The sequence below is a fragment of the Garra rufa genome, chromosome 15, assembly GCF_049309525.1.
Source record: "Garra rufa chromosome 15, GarRuf1.0, whole genome shotgun sequence".
In the NCBI taxonomy this organism is placed as follows: Eukaryota; Metazoa; Chordata; class Actinopteri; order Cypriniformes; family Cyprinidae; genus Garra; species Garra rufa.
In genome coordinates this window covers 30,019,354-30,032,380 of record NC_133375.1, presented here as the reverse complement: position 1 = coordinate 30,032,380, position 13,027 = coordinate 30,019,354, and the positions used below count along the sequence as shown (strand labels likewise).

Sequence of the window (13,027 nt, the reverse complement as noted above, 5' to 3'; positions counted from 1 at the left end):
CCCGGACAAAAATGCATCCGGACAGCATTCCTAAATCGGCCAAATGTCCAGGATTCGGCTTTTGCTTTCTACAGTCACTATTAATTGTGTGCATTTTTGTATTATAGCCTAGAAATTATGTTTTTTGAGGAAAACATTTCAGGATTTCTCTCCATATAATGGACTTCTATGGCGCCCCCGAGTTTGAACTTCCAAAATGCAGCTTCAAAGGGCTCTAAATGATCCCAGCCGAGGAAGAAGGGTCTTATCTAGCGAAACGATCGGTTATTTTCTAAAAACATTTACAATTGATGTACTTTTTAATCTCTACACTTACACACAGAGCTAGACAAGACGAGCATTTGAGGTTAAAAAGTATATAAATTGTAATTTTTTTTTAGCAAACAACCGATCGTTTTGCTAGATAAGACCTTTTTTTCCTCGGGTATGATGGTTTAGAGCCATTTGAAGCTGCATTTTGGAAGTTCAAATTCGGGGGCACCATAGAAGTCCATTATATGAGGAGAAATCCTGAAATGTTTTCCTCAAAAAACATAATTTCCTTACGACTGAAGAAAGAAAGACATGAACATCTTGGATGACAAGGGGGTGAGTACATTATCTGTAAATTTTTGTTCTGAAAGTAAACTACTCCTTTAAAAATTTAAAATATTGCATAAATTCTATTTGACTGAGATGCTTGTATTGAAACATTTTGCATTCTACCTGTGATAAAACTGTGTTAGTTATTGTTTTGTGAAGGATGGCCACTGTGATGCTTTTTAGCTGTGTTTATGATCAATCTGCATAACAGTGACTGTAAATGTATAAAATATAAAAAAGTTTTGGTATGGAAAAGACATATTTTGATACCAAAACTTGGAAACAAACCCGTCAACGTTCTCTTTTTTTGAAAACTAAAATATGGTCACCCTAATTTGGATAATACATTAAAATAATATGGTAAGACACATCAGTTTGCAATATCAAGCAGCAAAACGAGTTTTGTACAGCTAAAAATAGCTGGACAGGTATGGAAGCCAAACCCATAAAATGTACACCCGCACCCTCTCTTTCATCAAAAATAAGGTGGATACTTTCATTTTATTCACTCAGGCATTATAAAAGAAGGTAAAACCATTTTTATATGACTCTGGTGCAATTTAGAGGAGTAAAATACTGTGTTGATTTGTAGTGCTGTGATGATGTTATTGTAATTCAGTTCTCCATTATGTCGTATTAATCGGATGGTTTGATATATGATATATGTTAATGATCAGCAGTATGCAGCAGATGATATTTGATCGTTTTATAGCCTATGTAGTCATTTGATATATTTCTGTCTGAATCTGGCTGACACATCATTAATGAATTTTGTATGAGTCATAAATCATAAAGCAACATACAGAATAAAATTCTGAAGTGTATTTTTCCCCGCACAAAATAAAATAATAAAAAATTAATAAAACACCGTCCTACTTGTTAAAACTTTGGACAGGACATTGAATGTAATTCAATAGAGTATGTTAGACATAGCAAACAGTGACACTAAAACCTTTGGTCCTATGAAGATCAATATGAGCATTCAAAAAACGCCATAGGCAGATATTTTTATGAACTGTATTCACTGATACCGCAGGCAGAAAGCCATCACAGGGATGTACGTTTTTGATCCATATGCTTTTAAACCTCAGCCTCAGCAATTTATTACAGTGCATTAATTGATGAGAAATTCTGGGTTGCAATATATCAAACTCACATTCAGTTCCCTTCGGTCTACAGTGAGATGTCACTTAAGAAACCATTATAATCCATCAGCGTTTTACTATTATAGGACACAGTGACTGACATATTAAATAATGCTTATGATTTATAAAAGTATTACCATGCCAAATGTCAAAACAGAATAATTTTGGTAATCTAAAAGTCAGTTCTCAGTCCCTATGTATTGTCACTATGATATTCCGCATACATCTAAATGGAGCTTCCTTTGATGTTACTAAGGTCAGTGACACCATTATTTTCATGGTTTATGAGGGCTGACGCAGGTGTCTTAAAATGAAAGTCTGGTAATGCGAACTGACTTCAGCATAGAAAGCACAGCCTATATCCCAAACCGCCAGCGTAAGGCTGGATGTAAAAGATAGCATCTTCTCTTCTAAAAACGGCATGCAATGTGGCAGAGCTTCTCACGGGAGCAGAGATTTGCTGGAAGCTGTAATTTTGTCTGGAATGGCGAGGGAATGGAAATATATCTTATTCCTTTCACACAACACTGTATTTCATATATTGGCCATACATTTTTCAAATCTCACTTTCACTTTTCAGATTTAAAATGCCCTCAACCTTTTGACTGTGTGGAAATGAGACATACTGATTCATGGATGTCTTGTTTTGTGCTTTAGTTTTGTTAAAAAATATTCCAAAGAATTATTAATTATACCTCCGTGCACATGATTGATACCTGTATTAAAGAAAGTCCATATTTATGTGTTTAAACCAATATGGAAATAAATACACAAACCCAACTCAATCAAATAAGCCTTTGCTTATTTTCCAGCATTATTTACTTGCTCTAAGAATCATTTTACAACAACTTGTATGTGGTTGTTTGTCTGTGAAAACAAATTAATCAAAAGCAGCCAATGATGTGAAGCACCCAGGATGAAATTCGCTAATTTCCTTCATTGAGCGTGGGTGAAAATTAGAAAAGGGTAAAGGCATCTGGGGATTGATTCAGTGTTGTCATTGGAGACAAATGAGAATTAGATTTTGCTTGCCCTCCTGTCTGCCTCATCAGTATATTTGATTAAATCACTCCTTGAGGCTGAGATTTGTTCTGATCTGTGTGTATTGGGGGGACAGTGGAGACAGGAAGATAGTTGGTGATGCGTTTGGCATAAAATGAAAGCTTATTTGAATTAAATAGTCTTTCCTCTCTGATGAGGTCGCAAACCGCTGCTCTTCCAGGGGATGGACAGATCAATTTTCAGAAAGATCACAGTGGTGGTATGACTGCCTTGAAAAAGCAGCAATCAAATCTTCTGCCTCTCTGCTTATACAGTTTCTCTCTCATATATCTTTCTCCTCTCACCACATTTAAAATGCAGCACTGGGTGTCTCGGGAGTATTTCTTAATACAGCTGTAGACACTGAAGGAAAAGAAACAGCAAGAAATGTTTACCAAATTATTTATTATTAAATATATTATACATAAGAAATTATTAATATAAATTATTAATACAACAATCTAAGGAAGTAATCTAAGTATACTTCCAACTGATAATGTGTGTGTGTGTGTGTGTGTGTGTGTGTGTGTGTGTGTGTGTGTGTGTGTGTGTGTGTGTGTGTGTGTGTGTGTGTGTGTGTGTGTACCTGGTATTCATCACGTTGTGGGGACCAAATGTCCCCACAAGGATAGGAATACCAGTAGATTTTGACCTTGTGGGGACATTTCTCAGGTCCCCATGAGGAAACAGGCTTATAAATCATGCACAATGAGTTTTTTTGATGAAGTAAAAGTGTGCACAATCTCCTGTGAGGGCTAGGTTTAGGTGTAGGGTAGGTGTAGGGCCATAGAAAGTACGGTTTGTACAGTATAAAAACCATTACGCCTATGGAATGTCCCCATAAAACATGTAAACCCAACATATGTGTGTGTGTGTGTGTGTGTGTGTGTGTGTGTGTGTGTGTGTGTGTGTGTGTGTGTGTGTGTGTGTGTGTGTGTGTGTGTGTGTGTACTTGGTATTCCCTATAGCAGGGATCATCAAATCTGGACCTCGAGATCCATTTTCCTGCAGAGTTTAGCTCTTACCCTAATAAAACACACCTGAGCATGCTAATCAAGGTCTTCAGGGTCATTAGAGAATAACAGGTAGGTGAGTGTGATCAGGGTTGGAGCTAAACTCTGCAGCGCATTGGACCTCCAGGGTAAGATTTGGGGAACCCTGCCCTATAGTATAGTAATACCAGTGAATTTAAACCTTGAGACTTTTTTTGGTCCCATGAAGAAACAAGCTTATGAATCATACAGAATGAAATTTTTTGAAAATCTAGAAATGCAGAAAGTTTTGTCGGAGGGGTAGTTTTAATATATAATATAAAAATATATATATAAAGTATAAAAATCATTATGTCTATGGAATTAACCCGTAAAACATGGAAAGTGACTGGTTTTAGGGATGTAGATATGGTCAAGATGATTTGCTTAACCAAGCATCAGAATGGGGAACAAGAGTGATTTAAAAGGATAGTTCACCCAAAAATGAAAATTCTGCAATTCACCTTCGGAACACAAATTAAAATACTTTTTATGAAATCTGAGTGCTTTCTGACCCTTCATAGACAGCAAGACTGATACGTTCAAAGCCCAGAAAGGTAGTAAGGACACCGTTAAAGTAGTCCATGTGACATCAGTGGTTCAACCATAATGTTATGAAGCTATGAGAATACTTTTTGTGCACAAAGAAAACAAAAATAACGACTCCATTCAACAATTTCTACTCTTCTGTGTCAGTCTTTGCTGTACATTTAACAATGTCCTTAGCACCTTTCTGGGCCTTGAATGTGTCTGTTACGTTGCTGTCTGTGCAGAGTCAAAAAGCTCTCAGATTTCATCAAAAATATCTTAATTTGTGTTTCGAATATAAATATAGGTATTGCGGGTTTGGAACGACATGAGGGTGAGTAATTAATGACAGAATTTTCATTTTCGGGTGAACTATCCATTTAAGTGACTTTGAATGTGGCATGTTTGTTGGCGCCACATGGGTTGGTCTACACTCTAAAAAGTGCTGGGTTATTTTTGTAAACACATTGCTGGGTTAATTGTGCTGGGTCAAAATTCTGGGTTGTTTGAGGCACTGTAAACACACAGTTGGGTTGATCATGCTGGGTCAAATGGACTATAAGGGGTTCTTTCACTATGAACACCTGGGTTGGGTTATTTTGACCCAACCGGTTTGTTTATTTTTTTCACTTCATCGAACATTCTGGATTCTTCACTCGTCTCCTCGCCAGGCGGTCACGCACCTCGCAGCAAGCAGGATTATAAGGTAAATTAATAATATGATTATATCATTATTTACCTTTATTTTTAATAAGTTGTGTTTTAGAGCACACTGTTTTCACTGTTTAATGCAATATTTGATATGTCGCTGTGCGGGGTTGGCATTTTATTCCGTGAATGATGAACGTTGTAACTTAAGCAGCCTAGCGATGTACTTTTTTGCCTCAACAATCGCTTTATTGTTATATAAAGTGTGTGTGTGTGTGTGTGTGTGTGTGTGTGTGTGTGTGTGTGTGTGTGTGTGTGTGTATGTGTAGTGTTATTTGTATAATTTACAGTAACGTTATACATATGGCCTTTATTTTAACGCCTTATGGAAAGAGTAGGTCAGAAATACGGGGGTAAGTTCCTTTACTGTCTGCATACTGTATTGCTTTGTAATGTTTTGTCAAAATTAGATAATTTCATACAAAAATTGATCTTTTAAGGGCATATTTTTCAAGTAAATGTTTGCGACGTGCCGAATCCAACGATAGATCCATGTTTTATGTTGAGCATTTTCGCGGTTTTTCCCTTGAGGTAACTTATCTGCATTAGCTAAAACGCTATGTCCCTTACTTTAATAACGTTAAACCACAATATGACTGGTATGTACTATTGTTTATTACTTAAATGTAATGTTGTCTTAGCTACAGTATGTAAAGACTTAATCTCTCGTGGTGTATGTGGCCGTTCACATGTCGCGTTTTTTGCGCACTGAAGTTCGTTAATGGAAGCTCATTTTTTCCAGGCGCGGGACATGGTTGCTTAGCAACGGCAGACGCCATGGGAGAGCAAGCTGCGTTTTTGGAAAGAAAGCGACGCGTCTTGCGTTTTCACGCGTTTTTAGGCGCGGCATGTGAACGGCCCCTTACTCTTCCTCTATTTTAGTGAATGCCTGTTTTGCATTACAAACTAGGAGACCAGTATAAACCTTAAACTTATTGAATCACATTTGTTTTCCAGATTTGATCAGATTTCACAAGACTTTAGGAAGCTACTGTATATCCAGAGGCAGACTTTTTGAAGACTGGGCTACAGTTGCAGACCTAATTCTTGCCAGTGCTCAGTGAGGTGCATTCCTGGGTGACATGACAAAAGGTAAGCTTTTTCTAATAATATGTCAATCTATAAAACAATATACAACTGTATTTGACACACATCAACTGGCAAATACAACGGTACAGTAACACTTAACTTATTGCTTATTAGCTTGTATATTGGCTGTTAATTAGTACTTATGAAGCACAAACTGATGCCTGATTCTGCATGAGCATATTCTACATCCCTGAATCTGACCCCATACCTAAACTTAACCTGCAGTAGTTGAATGAGGGTGGGAATTAATTTGCATTATTTAAAGGAATGAAGAAATCTTCATATGAAAGTGTTTCAGTTTGTTTTGATTATAAAATATGGTTCACAGTTTGCATATTATTCCTATGGTTTAGATGCTAAAGGGGAAAGTGCTTTCAAAGTCCTGCCCACTCTGGATAAAAGGTCTTCAGACCCACAACCACGGAATCCCGGAGGCCATTCATTGACGTACAACCTGTAAGTTTTGTTTTACGTTTTCTGCTCTAATAAGGGTGTATGTATATATATATATATATAAACACAGTGGTGGCCAAAATTATTATAACAGTTGTATTTTCACCAGCTAAAAAATGATTTTAAGTCAGTGTTTTTTATCTTTTGCTGTAGTGTGTCAGTGAGAAATATCAGTTTACATTGGCACAACAGCCAATCCTCCACACAGAGATCTGATCTCATCATCATCCAGTCTGTCTGGAATGACATGAAGAAACAGAACAAACTGAGACTAAATCCAGAAGAACTGTGACAACGTCCCCAAGATGCTTCAAGAGACCTACCTGCAAAGCTACCTGAAAAACTATGTGCAAGTGCACCTAGTGTAGGGCAAAAGCTGCTTTAAACACAAAAGAACGGTCAAACCAAATGTTGATTTAATTTAGTTCATCAAGGTTAATTGATTAAGAACATTTATTTATGACATTATTTTTGACAGCATCATTTTATGACATTTTTAGACAAGTGCTTAAAACTTTTAACAGTATTGTAGCTTTGCAGTTAGGTCTCTTGGAGCATCTTGGAGACGCTGTCACAGTTCTTCTGGATGATGATGAGAACAGATCTCTGTGTGGAGCACTGGCTGTTGTGCAAACAAAAATGTCACTGGATTATCACAATTAATGGCAAAATGAATGGAAATGTAAACCGATATTTCCTACTGACACACTACAGCAAAAGATAGAAATCACTGACTTAAAACCTTATTTAGCTGGTGAAAATACTAGTTTTCTAATAATTTTGGCCACAACTGTATGAAAAGTTGAGAAGTAAAATGAGCATTTATTTTATGCCTCTGTGTTTATGTTCATAAAATACACTTAACTTAAAATGTTAGTTATGTTGCAAGACTAAATGCCGTATAATTAACAGGTGGGGACCAACATGGTGGATTTGAGCCTTGGGATGAGACAACAACATTTCTAGACCTTCGCCATTGTTCCAGGCCATGCCATTGAAGCGGACTTGTTGCCTGGGAATTTCTCCAGCTTGCAGTATATCATATTGATGGACATAAGTCTTCATGTGTGAAGTTTTTTTTTGGCCACTTGTAACATGTTTTAAATTGTAAGAATTGTCTGGTGGACTCTTTGTTTGGCTTAGTTTTAATGGCACAATGTTTGGAATGATTCTAATGTGGTAATAATTCATTTTTGAGTGTTCTGCTGCTGCAATGTTGACATAAAGAATATGAATATAGTGTGCCTTGTTTACAGTTTTGTGTTTAAAAGAAACTGATCTACTAAAACCGTTATTTGTGTCTGTAAGGGTTGGACAAAATGTGTGACAGCTGCACCTATTTGAAAACTGTATTAAAAAGAAATATGAAAACTCATTAAAATGACATTTACATATTAATTTTTTTGTGTTGTGTAACTGTATTACAGAAAAACAATAATAATTTTACATTCTTTTGTGATTTATATATTATTATTGGTAAATATAAAGGTAGCAAGGCAATTAGACAATAAATAACCCAATATTTAGGTAGTGTTTAACCCAGCAACACAGTTAATCTGACCCGCTGGTTGGGTCAAATAAACAACCCAGCATTTTGGGTCAAATGATTTAACCCAGCACTTGGGTCAAAACAACCCAACGCGTGTTCTGTCCCATAGTTACCCAGCAGCTGGGTTATGGTTGGGTTATTTTTTAACCCAGCACTTTTTAGAGTGTAAGTATTTCCGAAACGGCTGATCTACTGGGACTTTCACACACAACCATCTCTAGAGTTTACAGTGGAAGTAACCACTTGTTACAACCAAGGTTTGCAGAAGAGCATCTCTGAGTGTGCAACACGTCGAACCTTAAAGTGGATGGGCTGCAACAGCAGAAGACCACACTGGGTACCACTCCTATCATCTAAGACCAGGAAACTGAGCCTACAATTCACACAGGCTCACCAAAATTGGACAACAGAAGATTGGAAAAAGACTGCCTGGTCTAATGAATCTTGATTTCTACTGCGACATTCGGATGGTAGGGTCAGAATTTGGCATAAACAACATGAAAGCATGGATCCATCCTGTCTTGTATCAGTGGTTCAGGTTGGTGTAATGATGTAGAGCAGGGGTGCACAAACTCGGTCCTGGAGGGCCGGTTTCCTGCAAAAATTAGTTCCAACTTGCCTCAACATACCTGCCGGGAAGTTTCTATAGTATGGCCGTTTCTCAATATGCGTTCCAATGCGATCTTGCGTCCTTGTGTTCTCGCTCTACGTTATCATTCGTTATCAACCGTCGAAGTTCAATTCCAATACTCAAGAACTCAAGTACAGAGGACACATGAAAGTGCCCTGATGTGTTCTTGAAATCGAGGATGCATCAAATCAAATCAGACTTGAGAGAATTGAACTGTTAGAAATCCCAGAAGACGCTGCGGGTGGACGACGTACGGAAAACTTCCTGTTCTCACTTTGAATTGAAAAACAGCCTATGCCTAGGTTCAGGTGTGTCTAATTGGGGTTGAAGCTACTCTGCAGGACACAAGCCCTCCAGGACCAAGTTTAGGCACCCCAGGTGTAGAGGATATTTTCTTCTGCACTTCGGGCCTCTTAATACCAACTGACACTTCGACAAGCCATGCCGCACATCATCACGCCACACATCATGTTCCCACAATGTGCCAACAGACAAGATAGAACAGGTTACTATTGGTATGAAATAAAGTTTCCGCTTTCAGACTTTGCCATTTTTTACAAATTCAAACAATAAATACTGTTTTTAGGCCCTTTAATATGTCATGACAGATTGCTGATTAGCACCTCAGTTCAAATGGCATGTGAACCGATCTCTTTCTCTTTACTAATTATAGCATGAAATAAACATGAATGAACATCAGAAGGTATCTTGTTTCCACTGTGGAAAGACGTCAAAACACCATTTTTCAAGTTCAAGTTAATCTACTCTCTGGTCAGGTTTGTTTGTTTTTATTATTGTTAAAAATATCATATTCAGCATTATGATTGTGTAACCCTATATAATAGAAAATGAATTATAAAAAGAAAATAATTAAGGAGTATGTTAAAACATTACATTAACCAGAAATTAGTAAAATAATACAAGAAAAAATGGGATGAAAACAGTGAAAAAACATTAAATGTGGTGATTGACATTTTAATGATTGCCCAATTACGTGCATCTAAATTGAAGTCCCGCCCCACCACGCTAGTTGCTAGATGGAAGTAGCCATTTTCTTTCTTTTCGAGGCTGATTAGAAACGAGCAGCAGCATAACTTTGAAAAAGTTAAAATACCATCGGAGAGAATTAAAATAGATGTCTTCACATGTTTTATTTTCTTTGGATTTGGTGAGTACGCATTTTGCTGTGTGTAAATGGCTATAAATGTGATTAAATATGTACTGATCTATTCAATTGAGAGAGAGTGAAAATGTATTTCTTTGCTAGAGTGAAATACTGATGAGTTTTGATGTTTTACAATACAAAAGGGATGTAATGGTTAAAAACGATTGCATATAGGAGTTTCTAATGTTATATTTTGTTGATTATGATAACGAATTAACTTTTTTTGTGTGTGTTTAAGTACAGTGATGTTATCTAAACCTTCAGAGTGCAAAGAAAAATAACTTAAATGTTAAGATTGAAAATGTGTTAGTATGTATCGATGTGTAACTGAAAACTGTGAATTTAATCTGTGTTGTGAACTAAAAACTGCCTGTTATATATGCAGGTCAGGTCTTTTGTCCCACGCTGGAACTACGTTCATTTCAGCGTGTTGATGTATGATGGCGAGCCTTCCCAGCGAGATGAACAATGATTGTAGTGAAAGTTAAGTTCCAACCATCGCCCGAGGAAATGGGTAGGAAAGTTCTGATTGCCCATTAGTATTTATCAACCGAACTGAGCTGCGTTTGAGAGACTTTTCACAAGTAATTTCGTTCTACGGATCTGTTTTTGTCACCTGGAACGTTTGAATCGAATCATTTCCACGATTCTATTGATTTTTTTTTCCTTGAACTGAATCTTTTGGATCAAATCTTTTGAGTCGAATCTTTTTGAATTGAATCTTTCAACAGAACATACTGAACTGAATCTTTTGGATCAAATCTTTTGAGTCGAATGTTTTTGAACTGAATCTTTTGGATCAAATCTTTTGAGTCGAATCTTTTTGAATTGAATCTTTCAAACGAACGTACTGATCTGAATCTTTTGAACCAAACTTTCTAAACAAATCTTTTGGACTGAGTTTGAACTTTCTTCTGAACTGTTTATTGGCTTTGTGTTTAACACTAAGGAGTTATTTTTTTTTAATTGAGTGAACTGTCAACATTAAATTGAACATTGTAAATGTTTATTTTGATTTCAAAAACGAGGTATTCTAGGAAATTTGCATAGCCTAGACTAGAGGGTGCACCCTACTGAACAAATAGTTCAATTAATTTCATTGGAGTTGAAATTCATGTAAGTGTGATCTTATTTTGAACAAAGGAAATTGTGACAATTGTTGAGTTTCATTTAATTTCATTTTTTCCCTTATAACAAACCCAAAGTAACCAGTACAAAAGCTATTTTCAATACAAAGATTTATTTTGACTCAATTGTTGTTGTTTCAATTACATCTCCATAGTCGAACCTACAGGCCTAAGTTTAATATTAGCAGAAAGTGCATATTATTTGACACACGTGCTACATATAATTTGGCGAGCCAGCCAGGAGATGTAATTAATAGCTTTATTTATTTTATATTTAAAGGAATTTGATAAAAACGAAATATAGTAATTGACAGAGACATTCAGAACAGTTGCATGACAAGAAAACAGACATCGGGAACATGGAAGTAGTACAAAAGGAAAGTGTCAAAATTGTAAATGCCCTTTTAGTTAATGGACCAGTAAGCACTCTTGAAGACGAGGGGATCCTTGATCTTCTAAAGCGTCATGGTTCAATCGCAAGAGTCATTCCCGTTAACAATCCAGAGTCCAAGTATCATGACCACACCATTGTAGAGTACAACTCTGGATCAGCTATTGAATCAATAAGTCCCTTTCTCCCTCTTAGCTACACAAGCAAAGAAAACCCAAGTTTGACTTACCAGATAAGAGCCCTGAGCAGTGTCTATTCTTGGGAAGAAAGTTCCGATGCTACCACCTCTTACTTATCCACCCTGAAAACCATTGCTAAGCTAACTGGAAAATCTTTTAACGCTTTATTACGAGAAGAACTCTCTCAGATCTCAAGTTCCTTAACTCCAGACGAGGTGGATGAAGATGAGGCTGCACTTGTTGAGCTCAGTTCCCCCAAGGAACAGAATGCTTCTAAGACAAATGCTCAGTTTCCCAGTCCACTTCACAATGAGCCAGCACCTGACCATGAGGACTTGCCAAGTTCTGACAGACGGTTGTCAGGTACCATGAGTCATGTTCAGCTCAATCCAGCTGAGGTGCAGAAAGTTATCGTTGAGCATATAGTCAAAAGTGAAGTCGCTTCAGCGATTCCATCCACCACTGTGGTTAAGCTCCGTCCCTTTTCAGGGAGAATTCCCCAGCCCAGTAATGAATCAGATTATGACACTTGGCGTTGTAATGTTGAATTACTTCTTGATGACCCTTCTGTGTCTGACTTACAAAGAGTAAGGAGAATCATGGAGAGTCTTTTACCTCCTGCCACTGATATTGTTAAATCTTTAGGGCCTCGTGCTTCTCCCAGAGCTTACCTCAATATGCTTGATTCAGCTTATGGTGCAATCGAAGATGGTGATGAGTTGTTCTCAAAGTTCATGAACACATTTCAGAATGATGGGGAGAAAGCATCTAGCTATCTCCAGAGACTTCAAGTCGCTCTGAGCAAGGCAGTCAGGGGAGGTGGAATTAAATCATCGGAAACTAACCATCAACTTCTACGGCAGTTTTGCAGAGGCTGTTGGGATGATGTCCTTATTTCTGAACTCCATCTTGATACTCATAAAGACTACCCTATTGAATTCCAAGACTTACTGCGTTCCATTAGAACCAGAGAAGACAAAAGTGCACAGAAATTGTTGCGCATGAAAAGCCACATTGGTGGTTCTAGACAGAAACCACACCAATCATCTAGACCTGTTCATGCTTACAGCCAAGACACCGCCATTGTAAGCAAATCCGTTCCTGAGTCTAGATTGTTGTCTGAGACAGCTGAATTAAAGAAGCAAATCGCAGAGCTGAAGGAACAATTAACTTCATTGACTTACTCAAAGCCCAGAAAGACTGCCAAACCCAAGCATAAGACCGTGCCCTCCCCCACTACTCCTGACTTTGTCGCTAAGCAACCAGCGAAGTTAGCCGGTGGTCCTGTCACCAAAGGCAGACCACGTCCTGGTTACTGTTTCAGGTGTGGCGAAGACGGCCACATCTCTGTTGTCTGTGAGAATCCTCCCAACTCCAAGTTAGTTGAAAAGAAACGAGATGAATTGCG

The 13,027-nt window shown here is 37.5% G+C and overlaps 1 long non-coding RNA gene across 1 annotated transcript; it reads left to right on the top strand.

Annotated features, from left to right (window-relative positions):
* The first annotated feature begins 5,992 nt into the window (after positions 1–5,992).
* LOC141286540 (uncharacterized) lies at positions 5,993–7,946 on the top strand. Its single transcript, XR_012339284.1, has 3 exons — positions 5,993–6,127; positions 6,478–6,580; positions 7,490–7,946. It is a non-coding gene; the product is annotated as an uncharacterized lncRNA (long non-coding RNA).
* The last annotated feature ends 5,081 nt before the right edge of the window (positions 7,947–13,027 follow it).